Source organism: Tachyglossus aculeatus, chromosome 7 (genome assembly GCF_015852505.1).
Source record: "Tachyglossus aculeatus isolate mTacAcu1 chromosome 7, mTacAcu1.pri, whole genome shotgun sequence".
NCBI classification, from domain to species: domain Eukaryota; kingdom Metazoa; phylum Chordata; class Mammalia; order Monotremata; family Tachyglossidae; genus Tachyglossus; species Tachyglossus aculeatus.
The window spans coordinates 23,575,159-23,587,790 of record NC_052072.1 but is presented as its reverse complement, the minus strand read 5'-3'; the positions used below and the strand labels follow the sequence as shown (position 1 = coordinate 23,587,790).

Below are 12,632 nucleotides of genomic sequence, written 5' to 3'. Positions count from 1 at the left end.
CTCTGTGCAGTGGGGATTCAGTACCAGTTCTTCCCCTCTAGAGTCCCAAGTGGGATGGCAGGGTGAGTCCCCCATTGAGCCCAGCCCTCCATTCTTGTAAATCTCTACCTTAAGGCAAATTTGTGTTATAAAATAAAAAACAAAAAAGTGGTCGTATCTATTAAGTGCTTCCTATTTACGAGGCACTGTACTAAGCGCTGGAGTGGATGCAAGCAAATCGGGTTGGACACAGTCCCACAAGGTGCTCAAAGTCTTAATCTCCATTTTACAGATGAGGTAACTGAGGTACAGAGAAGTGAAGTGACCTGCCCAAGGTCACACAGCAGACATCAAGCGCTTAGTACAGTGCTCTGCACACAGTAAGTGCTTAATAAATAAGATTGATTGATTGATTGAATAATAATAATAATAATGGTATTTATTAAGCACTTACTATGTGCAAAGCACTGTTCTAAGCACTGGGGAGGTTACAAGGTGATCAGGTTGTCCCATGGGGGGCTCACAGTCTTAATCCCCATTTCACAGATGAGGTGACTCAGGCCCAGAGAAGTTAAGTGACTTGCCCAGAGTCACACAGCTGACAATTGACAGAGCCAGGATTTGAACCCATGACCTCTGACTCCAAAGCCCGGCTCTTTCCACTGAGCCACACTGCTTCTCACAAGTGGCAGAGCCGGAATTAGAAACCAGGTCCTTCTGATTCCCAGGCCCGTGCTCTACCCACTAGGCTACACTGCTTCTCTGCCCCCACCTCCCCGGTGCCCACGGGCACAAACCATTCCTTCCAATACCAGGTCTCTCTTTATCCAAACAAGTGTGTGTTGCTTCATTCTGTCAACACATTTCAGCCAAAGCAAGTAGTGAAAGTACACTACAGGATTGAGAAGACAGGAATGAGCACACAACAGTCAATAATAATTGTGGTTTTTGTTAAACGCATACAATGTGCCAAGTGAGTACTAAGCGCTGGTTGAGATAGAAGATAATCAAGTCTCACATGGGGCTAACAATCTAAGTAGGAGGGAGAACAATTATTGAATTCCCATTCCGCTAATAAGAGAACTGAGGCACAGAGAAGTGAAGCGCCTTGCCCAAGGTTGCACAGCAGATGAGTGGCAGAGCCGGAATTAGAACCCAGATCCTGCTGTTTCCACTAGATCCTACTGCTTTTCAGCCTGCCAGGGAATACCTGGTCAAGTTGACATCGGCAGTCTCCACAGTTGCTTCTGTGGAGGACGGTTCCCCCATCACAAGCTCAGACACGTAGAGCCCGACCCTTGGTTGGCATGCCCGGGCAAGGAGTGGGCAGAGCCTTGCTCGGGGTCGTCCCTGCCAAGTACCTCATCTCAAAATCAGATCTGCCCCAGCAAAGGGCTGGTGGTCCGGCTGCTGAACATCGGGATGAGATTTTCCCCAAACAGCCCCTGATGCTGGTGGGGCGGTTTGGTCCCAACCTCGGGAGCCCAGGGAAAGGTGACTTCGGCACATGGAAAGGACAGGTAAGATCGATCAATCAATTATTGGTATTCACTGAGCACTTACTGTGCGCAGGGCACCGTGAGCTCCTTATGGACAGGGAATTTGTCTGCTAATTCTGGTGTACTCTCCCAAACTCTTAGTACAGTGCTCTGCACATCAGAAGTGCTCAATAAATTCCACTGACTGATTGGGAGAGTACTGAGTTGGGAGATAGGACTCCTACCTTCAAGGAGATTACTGCCTAATTAGAGAGCCTCAGCTTGCATGGCCACTAGAAAGAGAGTGGGCTTGGGAGTCCAGGGGACCTGAGTTCTAATCCCCGCTCCTCCCCTTGTCTGCTGTGTGACCTTGAGCAAGTTACTTCACTTCTCAGCTGCTCAGTTTCCTCATCTATAAAATGGGATTGAGATCGTGAGCCCCACGTGGGACGTGGACGGTGTCCAACCCGATTAGCTTGTATCTACCCCAGTGCTTCATACGGTGCTTAGCACATAGAAAGTGCTTAACAAATACCCTTGAATAAATAAATAAATAGCAAGGTACTGGCTACTGAGGCTGCCCAGCACTACAGAGAGGAGGATGAGAGGGGGGTCGAAGCTAGGAAGCTGCAATTCTTGGATGCAGATGGGTGTATTAGAGAGAATGTGTGGGTCGCTACCCCTACTGCAACTGGGATTGGATTAAGAGTCATTGCTACCAGGCTTGAGCCAGTCTATGGAAGGCAAATCTCTGGACCCTTTCCAGCTCTCTCCCACCCCCAAAGCTCTGCACATCTCGTGGCAAGACATTGCTTCTCTTTGGGTCTCTTATGCAATGGCAGAATTTCCCATGCCCCCTGTTTTTTGATTTTTTTAAATGGCGTTTATTAAGTTCTTACTAAGTGTCAAGCACTGTTCTAAGCCCTGGGGTAGAAACAAGTTAATCAGGTAGGATGCAGGCCTTGTCCCGCATGGGGCTCACAGTCTCAGGAATGGGGAGAACAGTCTCAGGAGGAGGAAACTGAGACGCAGAAAATTTAAGTGACTTGCCCATGGTTACACAACAGACAAGTGGCCGAGCGGAGATTAATCAAACAAGCAATTGCATTTACTGAGAGCTTACTGTGTGCAGAGTACTGTACTAATGCTTGGGAGAGGACAGAACAATAGAATTGGTAGACATGGTCCCGGCCCACAGTAATCTTACAGCCTAGAGGGGGACTTTACAGTGGAGAGGAGGATCAGAATAGTGTGGCCTAGCGCATAGAGCAAGGATCTGCATGTCAGAAGGACCTGGGTTCTAATCCCAGCTCCGCCACTTGTCTGCTTGTGAGATCTCGGGCAAATCACTCGATTTCTCTGTGCCTCAGTTACCTCAACTGTAAAACGGGGATTAAGACTTTGAGCCTCATGTGGGGCTGGGACTGTGTCCAACCCAATTACCTTGTATCCCCCCAGCACTTAGAACAGTGTTTGGCACATAGTAAATGCTTAACAAATGCCATCATTATTATTTTTATCATTATTATTATTATTATTACCCGAGTGCTTAGTTTGATGTTTGGCAAATAATAAGCACTTAACAAATACCATAATTATTATTAGAACCCAGGTCCTCTGAATCCCAGGCCTGCACCCGTTCCACTAGGCCACACCGCTTCAGCGATTCTCTTGAGGCAAGGAAGAGTGAGGGACATAGATCTGGCTAAAGAGGAGGGAATTGTGAGGCCAAATGAATGAAGGAGAAGGAGCCTCGCTGGGATGACAAAAGCCTTCACTGTGTTGCCCTCAAATAGGCTTGTTTTCCTTGGACTGGGCAGCCCTCTCCTTCCTGCCTGCATGAAGGTGCTATAGTTCTGCGGCTGATTGCATCTCCTGGCCCGTGCCCAGGGATGTGCCTCTCTTCCTGGTGAGGATGGTGGGGGAAGCCGAGTCTGGCCAGTCAGAGAGCTTAAATCCCGGGGTGGGGGGCAGTTGGTGGGGGGAGGAGGGGGGTGTTGGCGGGACACAGCTGAAAGAGCATTGTAGCCCAAGAGTGGCAGGAGAAGATTAACAGAATTTATGGGGGAGCAAGTTTGCCCAGCAGAATTACAGGAAACAGGAGGGAGGGCGGAGGGGCAGTCTGGCAATGCCCAGAGTATGCCGTGGAAAACCTTGCCCCGTGGGGCCTCTCCCACATCAGCTTCCAATAGGGGCAGGCTTGGTTGGGGAGGAACCAAGTTCAGGGACTCCTCTCCCACGCACACGCTCCCCCTACCACCTTGACCCCGTGGCACTGTCCCGTGGTCCCTCTGCCAATCCTGAGCAGTTGCCCTTTCTTCTCCCCCGCCAAAGGCCAAGGCCGGAGGATGTACCTAGAACAGTGCTTTGCACATAGTAAGCGCTTAATAAATGCCATCATTATTATTATTATGTACCCCCTCTACACCTCCGCCTGCCAACTCCCAGTTGGAGGACTGGCGTGCCAGCCCTCATCATCCCCTAGAGGGATTAGCAGCCTCTGGGACTTTGGACCACTTTGGCCTTAGCTGATGACAGAATTTCGCTCTAAATAATAATAATAATAATAATGGCATTTATTAAGCGCTTACTGTGTGCAAAGCACTGTTCTAAGCGCTGAGGAGGTTGCATCATCATCATCATCATCAATCGTATTTATTGAGCGCTTACTGTGTGCAGAGCACTGTACTAAGCGCTTGGGAAGTACAAGTTGGCAACATATAGAGACAGTCCCTACCCAACAGTGGGCTCACAGTCTTAATCCCCATTTTACAGATGAGATAAATGAGGCCCAGAGAAGTTAAGTGACTTGCCCAAAGTCACACAGCTGCCAAGTGGTGAAACCGGGATTAGAACCCTTGACCTCTGACTCCCAAACCCTTGCTCTTTCCACTAAGCTACTCCTAGCATTTAGTAAGGTGCTTGACACACAGTAAGGTGTAAAACAAATACTGCAGTTATTATTCATTCAATCGTATTTATAGAGTGCTTACTGTGTGCAGAGCACTGTACTAAGCACTTGGGAAGTACAAGTTGGCAACATATAGAGACGGTTCCTACCCAACAGAGGGCTCACAGTCTAGAAGGGGGAGACAGACAACAAAACAAAACATATTAACAAAATAAAATAAATAGAATAAATATGTACAAATTAAATAAATAAATAAATAGAGTAAAAAATATGTTCAAACATATATATATACAGGTGCTGTGGGGAGGGGAAGGAGGTAAGGCAGGGGGGATGGGGAAGGGGATGAGGGGGAGAGGAAGGAGGGGCTCAGTCTGGGAAGGCCTCCTGGAGGAGGTGAGCTGTCAGTAGGGCTTTGAAGGGAGGAAGAGAGCTAACTTGGCAGATGTGCGGAGGGAGGCCAGGGGGAGGGCGTGGGCCGGGGGTCGATGGTGGGACAGGCGAGAACGAGGCACAGTGAGGAGATTAGTGGCAGAGGAGTGGAGGGTGCGGGGTGGGCTGTAGAAGGAGAGAAGGGAGGTGAGGTAGGAGGGGGCGAGGTGATGGACAGCCTTGCAGCCGAGGGTGAGGAGTTTTTGCCTGATGCATAGGTTGATTGGTAGCCACTGGAGATTTTTGAGGAGGGGAGTAACATGCCCAGAGCATTTCTGCACAAAGACGATCCAGGCAGCAGCATGAAGTACGGATTGAAGTGGGGAGAGACAGGAGGATGGGAGATCAGAGAGGAGGCTGATGCAGTAATCCAGTCGGGATAGAATGAGCGATTGAACGAGCAGGATAGTGGTTTGGATGGAGAGGAAAGGGCGGATCTTGGCAATGTTGCGGAGGTGAGACTGGCAGGTTTTGGTGATGGATTGGATGTGGGGGGTGAACGAGAGAGCGGAGTGGAGGATGACACCAAGGTTGCGGGCTTGTGAGACGGGAAGGATGGTAGTGCCGTCAACAGTGATGGGAAAGTCAGGGAGAGGGCAGGGTTTGGGAGGGAAGATAAGGAGTTCAGTCTTGATTAAGATACTTTGCCTCTCTGGGCTGCAGATTTTCCATCAGCAAATGGAGGGATGGGCCAGTAGAATCATACCTACCTTCCCTGAAGGCCTTGGAGACGGGGGTGTGGAGATATACGGGGTAAACCGAGGGGAGGGGGTAATTAGGGTTGCAGGGAAGGATGAACGACACCTCTACCTGCCGTTCCTTCAATTGGCCCTCCTGAGGCTGAGGCCAGTGTGATGTTGAAAGCCACAAAGCCCCCATCCCCAGACTAGATTTGGGGAGGGGGCAGTTCCCAGAGTGGGACTACTATAGTTTCTCGCTCCAACCCTACCACAAAGTGACAGCATTCAGAGGGTCCCCCGGCCACTTGGTCCAGTCCCTAAAACCGTCTCTGGTGGACAACGGGAAAAAGACAAATTTGCTTATTTGCCCAGTCATTGAAATACCTCAATATGGTACCGCCTGCTTCCCAGGGACTTTGGAAGGGTAAACAAGGCCCAGAGGTGAAGGTACTTAGAGCTCTTAGTGAAAGGATGCAACGGAAACAGAAGAGTCAGAAAGACTATTATTGTTGCTTGGAACTGTGTTCAGGCCCAGCCATCTCTGATTTTCCTGCGTCTACCCGGCTTATGCCACCAGCTTGGCATCGGGACATACAACTACATAAAGGCCAGCAGAGTCTCCTCTTTTACGCCCTTGGAGTCTCCCTGTTGAGGGAGAGCCATGGGGCCCCAGGGAAATGGGAAAGGAACTCATTCCTTTGGGGTCATCCAGAAGACAGAGGGCTCCGGTAATAATGGTTTTTTATTCATTCAATCATATTTACTGAGCGCTTACTGTGTGCAGAGCCCTGCAATAAGTGCTTGAGTGCTGTACTAAGCATTTGAGTGCTGTACTAAGCACTTGAGCGCTGTATGAAGCGCTTGCATTTACCATGTGCTAAGTGCTGTGGAAGGTAGAAGCCAATCAGATTAGACACAGTCCCTGTCCCACTTGGGGCTCATGAGTCTAAAGGGGAGGCACAACAAAGAAGCAGTGTAGCCTAGTGGAAATAATAATAATAATGATGGCATTTGTTAAGTGCTTACTATATTCCCAAGCGCTTAGTACAGTGCTCTGTACACAGTAAGCGCTCAAATAAATATGATTGAATGAATGCACCAAGCACTGTTCTAAACACTGGGGTAGATACAAGCTAATCAGGTTGTCCCACATGGGGCTCACAGTCTTAATCCCCATTTTCCAGATGAGGGAACTGAGTCACAGAGAAGTGAAGTGACTTGCCCACAGTCACACAGCTGACAAGTGGTGGAGCCAGGATTAGAACCCATGACCTCTAACTCCCAAGCCCATGGTCTTTCCTCTGAGCCGCGCTGCTTCTCGTAGCAGGAAACAGCCCAGGCCTTGAAGTTACAGGATCTGGGTTCTAAATCCAGCTCTGCCACTTGTCTCCTGTATGACCTTGGGCAAGTCACTTCACTTCTCTGGGCCTCAGTTACCTCATCCGTAAAATGGGGATTAAGATCGTGAGCCCTCTGTGGGACAGGGACTATGTCCAAAATAATTATCTTGTATCAGCGCTTAGAACGGTGCCTGGCACATAATAAGTGTTTAATAAATACCACCATTACCAACACATTTTGAATCCCCATTTTATAGACCAGGCAGCTGAGACAAAAAGCTGTTAATTGACTTGTCCAAGGTCACACACAGCGGGCAAGTAGCGGAGCTGGGTTAGAACTCAGTCAGTCATGAGCGATTACTGTGTGCAGAGCTCTGCATTCAGTGCTTGGAGGAGTACAATATAACAATACAACAGACACTTTCCCTTCCCACAACGAGCTCACGGTAAAGAGGGATAGACAGTCAATAATATCAATAAATAAATGACAGATATGTACATAAGTGCTGTGGGGCTGAGCATGGGGAAGAATAAAGGGAGCAAGTGAGGGTGATATAGAAGCAGCATGGCTCAGTGGAAAGAGCATGGGCTTTGGAGTCAGAGGTCATGGGTTCAAATCCCGACTCTGCCAATTGTCAGCTGTGTAACTTTGGGCAAGTCACTTAACTTCTCTGTGCCTCAGTTACCTCATCTGTAAAATGGGGATTAAGTCTGTGAGCCCCCTGTGGGACAACCTGATCACCTTGTAACCTCCCCAGCGCTTAGAACAGTGCTTTGCACATAGTAAGCGCTTAATAAATGCCATTATTATTATCATTATTATATAGAAGGGAGTGGGAAAAGAGGAAAGGAGGGCTTAGGCCTCTTGGAGGAGTTGTTCCTTCAGTAAGACTTTGAGAAGGGGGAGAGTCGGATATGAGGAGGGAACGTGTTCCAGGCCAGAGGCAGGACGTGGACAAGAGGTCCGCAGCGAGATAGACAGGATCAAGTCCTCCAACTCCCAGGCCTGTGCTCTTTCCACTAGGCTGTCTCTGTTTCTCCAAGCTGCAGAGTCTGGGGCGGGCCCAGGGCTGCAGTTCCAACCTGGGGACTCAGGAATCCAGTTCCCAGGCAGGGCTCCGAAGGGGAGTCCCAGGCCTGCCTTCCCGAGCCGCAGGGAGTCAGTCAGTCAGTCAATCAGTTGTATTTATTGAGCACTTACTGTGTGCAGAGCACCGTACTAAATGCTTGGGAGAGAACAATATAGCAGGAAGGGCCTGACTGACTGCTCAGTTCTGCAAGCACCGCTGAGCTGAAGAGAGGGAATAGAGGAGGGAAGTGGCTGCCCTTGTTTTTATGGTATTTGTTAAGTGCTTACTATGCACTGTACTAAGCGGTGACGTAGATACAAGCTAAGCAGGTTGGACGCAGTCCCATGGAGCTCACAGTCTCATTCCCCATTTTACAGATGAGATAACTGAGGTGCAGAGAATAATGAAAATATTATTCTCTGTGCCTGTTATCTCACAGTCCTGTTCCCCATTTTACAGATGAGGTAACTGAGGCACAGAGAATAATAATAATAATATTCTCTGTGCCTTAGTTATCTCAGTCTTATTCCCCATTTTACAATGAGATAACTGAGGCGCAGAGAATAAAAATATTATTCTCTGTGTCTGTTACATCACAGTTTTATTCCCCGTTTTACAGATGAGGTAACTTAGGCACCGTGAATAATAATAATAATAATAATAATAATAATAATAGTATTCTGTGTGCCTCAGTTACCTCACAGTCTTATTCCCCATTTTACAGATGAGGTAACTGAGGCACAGAGAATAATAATAATAATAATATTCTCTGTGCCTTAGTTATCTCAGTCTTATTCCCCATTTTACAATGAGATAACTGAGGTGCAGAGAATAAAAATATTATTCTCTGTGTCTGTTACATCACAGTTTTATTCCCCGTTTTACAGATGAGGTAACTTAGGCACTGTGAATAATAATAATAATAATAATAATAGTATTCTGTGTGCCTCAGTTACCTCACAGTCTTATTCCCCATTGTACAGATGAGGTAACTGAGAAGTGAAGTGACTTACCCAAGGTCTCACAGTAGACAAGTTGCGGGAACGGGATTAGAACCCAGGTTCCTCTGACTCGCAGCCTCACGTTCTTTCCATTAGGACATGCTGCTCTTTGGCCTCTGATGGTGAAATCCACCACACCGGACCATTAGCATCTGCCTCCCTATAAAGAGCTGGCTTTGCTGCTCTGGCCTTGTTCTGGGGAGCAGAAAGATACTACAGACTAGGCGCTCAAACAGCCAGGCTCCGGGGTCTGAGAGGCAACCATCAGACAGCTGAACTGCAGTGACTCCGGCACCCAGGAGGCTGCCCAGAGCTGGGGACGGAAATTGACATTTTTCTTTCTTTTCTTTTTTTATTAATGGTATTTTTTAAGCCCTTATTAACTGCCAGGCACTGTACCAAACGCTGGGGCAGGTACAGAGAAGCAGTGTGGCTCAGTGGAAAGAGCACAGGCTTTGGAGTCAGAGGTCATGGGTTCAAATCCCGGCTCCACCAACTGTCAGATGGGTGACTCTGGGCAAGTCACTTAACTTCTCTGTACCTCAGTTACCTCATCTGTAAAATGGGAATTAAAACTGTGAGCCCCCCGTGGGACAACCTGATCACCTTGCAACCTCCCCAGTGCTTAGAACAGTGCTTTGCACATAGTAAGCGCTTAACAAATACCATCATTATTATGATTATTTCAAGCTCATCAAGTTGAACACGGTCCTGGTTCCACACGAGGCTCACAGTCGTAATCCCCATTTTACAGATGAGGTAACAGAGACCCAGAGAAGTGAAGTGGCTTGCCCGGGGTCAAGCAGCAGACAAGTGGTGGGCCCGGTTGTGGGCAGGGATTGTCTCTATTTGTTGCTGAATTGAACTTCCCAGGGGCTTAGTACAGTGCTCTGCACACAGTAAGCACCCAATAAATACGATTGAAGGAAAGTGGTAGAACTGGGATGAATCCCAGGTCCTTCTGCCACCCAGGCACGTGCTCTTTCCACTAGCGCATACAGTCTTTACACCTGTTCCCCTGGGCCAGAGGCTGCTCAGATCTTCCTGCTCCAATGCCCGCCGGGTGCATTTCTGATAAGAGTCTGAGGAGCTGGAAGCTTGCTCCTTTCCAGAGGGATGAGGGGGGCCTGGGGTGCAAACCCGAGAGCAAAATTTTCTAGAGGTCCCTGGGGCATGTAGACAGATAGCAATCGAGCAGGGCGAACCGGTAGTGCTCTCCCTGGGGCAAACAGGAGCTGTGGGCTTCTCTGCATCTCGGTGTCATGGGGGTAACGTGGACAAATGACAGGGAGAAGAGTAACAGTGTCTTAGTGAGCAACAAGGGTCTTGCTCCCCATGGCGATGGAAGCCCCAGAACCGGTCAGTTTATGTGATGGGAAATCCTCAGCAGTTCGTTGATTTCTACCTCAGAGCTGGGTTCTAATCCCGGCTACATCACTTGTCCGTTGGCTGACCTTGAGCAGGTCACTTAACTTCTCAGTGCCTCAGTTTCTTCATCTGCAAAATGAGTATTCTATACCTGTTCTCCTTCCTACTTAAACTGTGAGCCCAATGTGGAACAGGGACTGCAACCGACCCAGTGATCTTGTATCTAAGCTAGTACTTAATATGGTGATTGGCTCATGAATGCACTTTAACAAATGCAACTATTATTGTTATTATTATAATTATTGTTATTATTCTTGCTGTTATTGCCATCATTATCATCATCATCATTATTACTTTGTGTTCTCTGGACAGCAACAGAGTTGGGGCAAAGAGGGCCATGACTCTCCACTAGTGTTTAAATAAGTGGAATTTGATTTTTGGAGATTTTCCCTGTGGAACTGCCACTCCCGGAAAATTCTTCAGGGAAAATAGCAGAAAAGCGGCTTTCTCATTATAAATAGTTGTGGTATTTGTTAAACGCTTACTATGTGCCAAGCACTCTACTAAGCGCTGGAGTGGGTACAAAAAAAAATGGGTTGGATACAGTCCCTGTCCCACATGGGCTCACAGTCTCAATTCCCATTTTACAGATGAGGCAACTGAGGCATAGAGAAGTGAACTGACTTGCCCAAGATCACACAGCAGACAAGGGACAGAGCTGGGAGCCAGGATTAGAACCCATAACCTTCTGACCCCCAGGCCTGTGCTCTAGGCCACGCGCAGGCCACTGCACTATGCTGCTTCTCTGAAGAAACCGGCCAAAATTTGCAGGCTCCCAACCTCACTGCTATGGGGGAAGGGGGTGGGTTGGGGTCTGCAGAGCGGAGGGAGCTGCCCTCCTGGCGAGAAACTGATGCCAGGAGTTGGGCAACGCCAACTGAGGCTCCTACGTCAGCGCTGTTCCTACCTTGCTGGGTGACCTTGGGCCTGTCGCTTAACATCTCTGAGCTTTGATTTCTTCACCTGCAAAATGGGGACAATTATTCTAATCTATAACCCCGGGTGTGGGTGGAGGACAGACCCAGGAAGGACCACCCTGGTTCTCTGTTGTTGATGGGAAAAGGCTGAGAAATGCGTCCTGGGAGACTGTGACCCATCTAATCCCATTGTATCAGCCCCAGTGCTTAGTCCAGTGCAGGACATAGAGTAAGACTTAGCCCCTGAGGAGAAAGGCCACAGGTTCAGATTCACATCTGTGGTTTCCATCACAGCTGGAACTGCAGGAAGGGGATGGTGAAGTGTCTTCCAAGGGTATGGCGCTGGATGCAAATAGAACGGAACACATGGCTGGTCTGGACCAGATTAGGTTTACTGCCAAATATCTGCATTTGGGGATTTGCGTTCCTCTCCTCCCCATATCAGGGGGATGCTTCTGCCTCTCATTCCCTCACCGCCTGGTCTCCCTCACTTCCCCACTCCTCCTCACCCTCCTCCCCATCCCTAAAAGGGGGTTGTGGGGAGGGGGTCCGCCTGGCCCTCTGCCCGCAACTGTTTCCAGGTTGGAAGCACAGTGAAGAATAGAAGACCCAGAAAACCAGTGTGGCCAAGAGGATAAAACCCAGGCCCGGGAGTCAGAGGGACCTGGGTTCTAATCCTGACTCTGCCGCTTGTCTGCTGTGTGACCTTGGGCCTCAGTTCCTTCTTCTGTAATATGGGGATTTAGACTGGGAGCTCCATGCGAGACAGGACTGTGTCCAACCCGATTAGCTTGTAGCCATCCCAGTGCTTAGTACGGTGCCTGGCGCACAGTAAACACTTAACAAATACCATTAAAGAGCCTTTGATGCTCAGAACTCCCAGTGTCCCCTCAATCTCAGACTCTCCCTGTCCACTTCTCCATTCCCAGGGTTTTCCAGGACACCGCACTCACCAACTGGCTCTTGCACTTACTTCACTCCCTGTCGCCTTCTCTTATGGACACAGTCTTCTTGCCTCTCCGTCTCCTGTCCCCTTGAGGAAGGTCTCACCTCCACCTCCCTGCCGACTGCCAGCAGGGCACTGGATGCTGCCCAAACTGAAACTGTTTTATGTCTTGCCCCGGCGCTTGGACCTGTACCTGTGGAAGATTCTTAAAGGGACAATGTCCCGCACGCGCTCCGGCCAGCGGATGACACGTGACACCTGCCGATCTTCAGTTTTCTTCCCCTCCTGGTTCCCTCAGATTCTCCAGCTGACTCCCCTGCTATCCCATGAAGGGCAGCACAGGAGCTGACCTATGGGTGCCTCTAAGCCCCCAGCCTCCCTCCCTGTCTTCCCAGCCTGGTGTCAGCATGAGCTGGCTCAACGGTGTTTGTTGAATGCCTTCCGTCCCCAGAA

At 49.1% G+C, this 12,632-nt stretch overlaps 1 protein-coding gene across 1 annotated transcript in view; it reads right to left on the bottom strand.

Moving 5' to 3' along the window:
* PIGR (polymeric immunoglobulin receptor) overlaps positions 1-12,346 on the bottom strand; it is a 41,357-nt gene extending 29,011 nt beyond the window's left edge. The window contains exon 1 of the mRNA XM_038749170.1: positions 12,207-12,346. The gene's annotated coding sequence lies outside the window, so the exon portion shown is untranslated. The remainder of the gene's footprint in view (positions 1-12,206) is intronic.
* Positions 12,347-12,632: the final 286 nt, after the last annotated feature.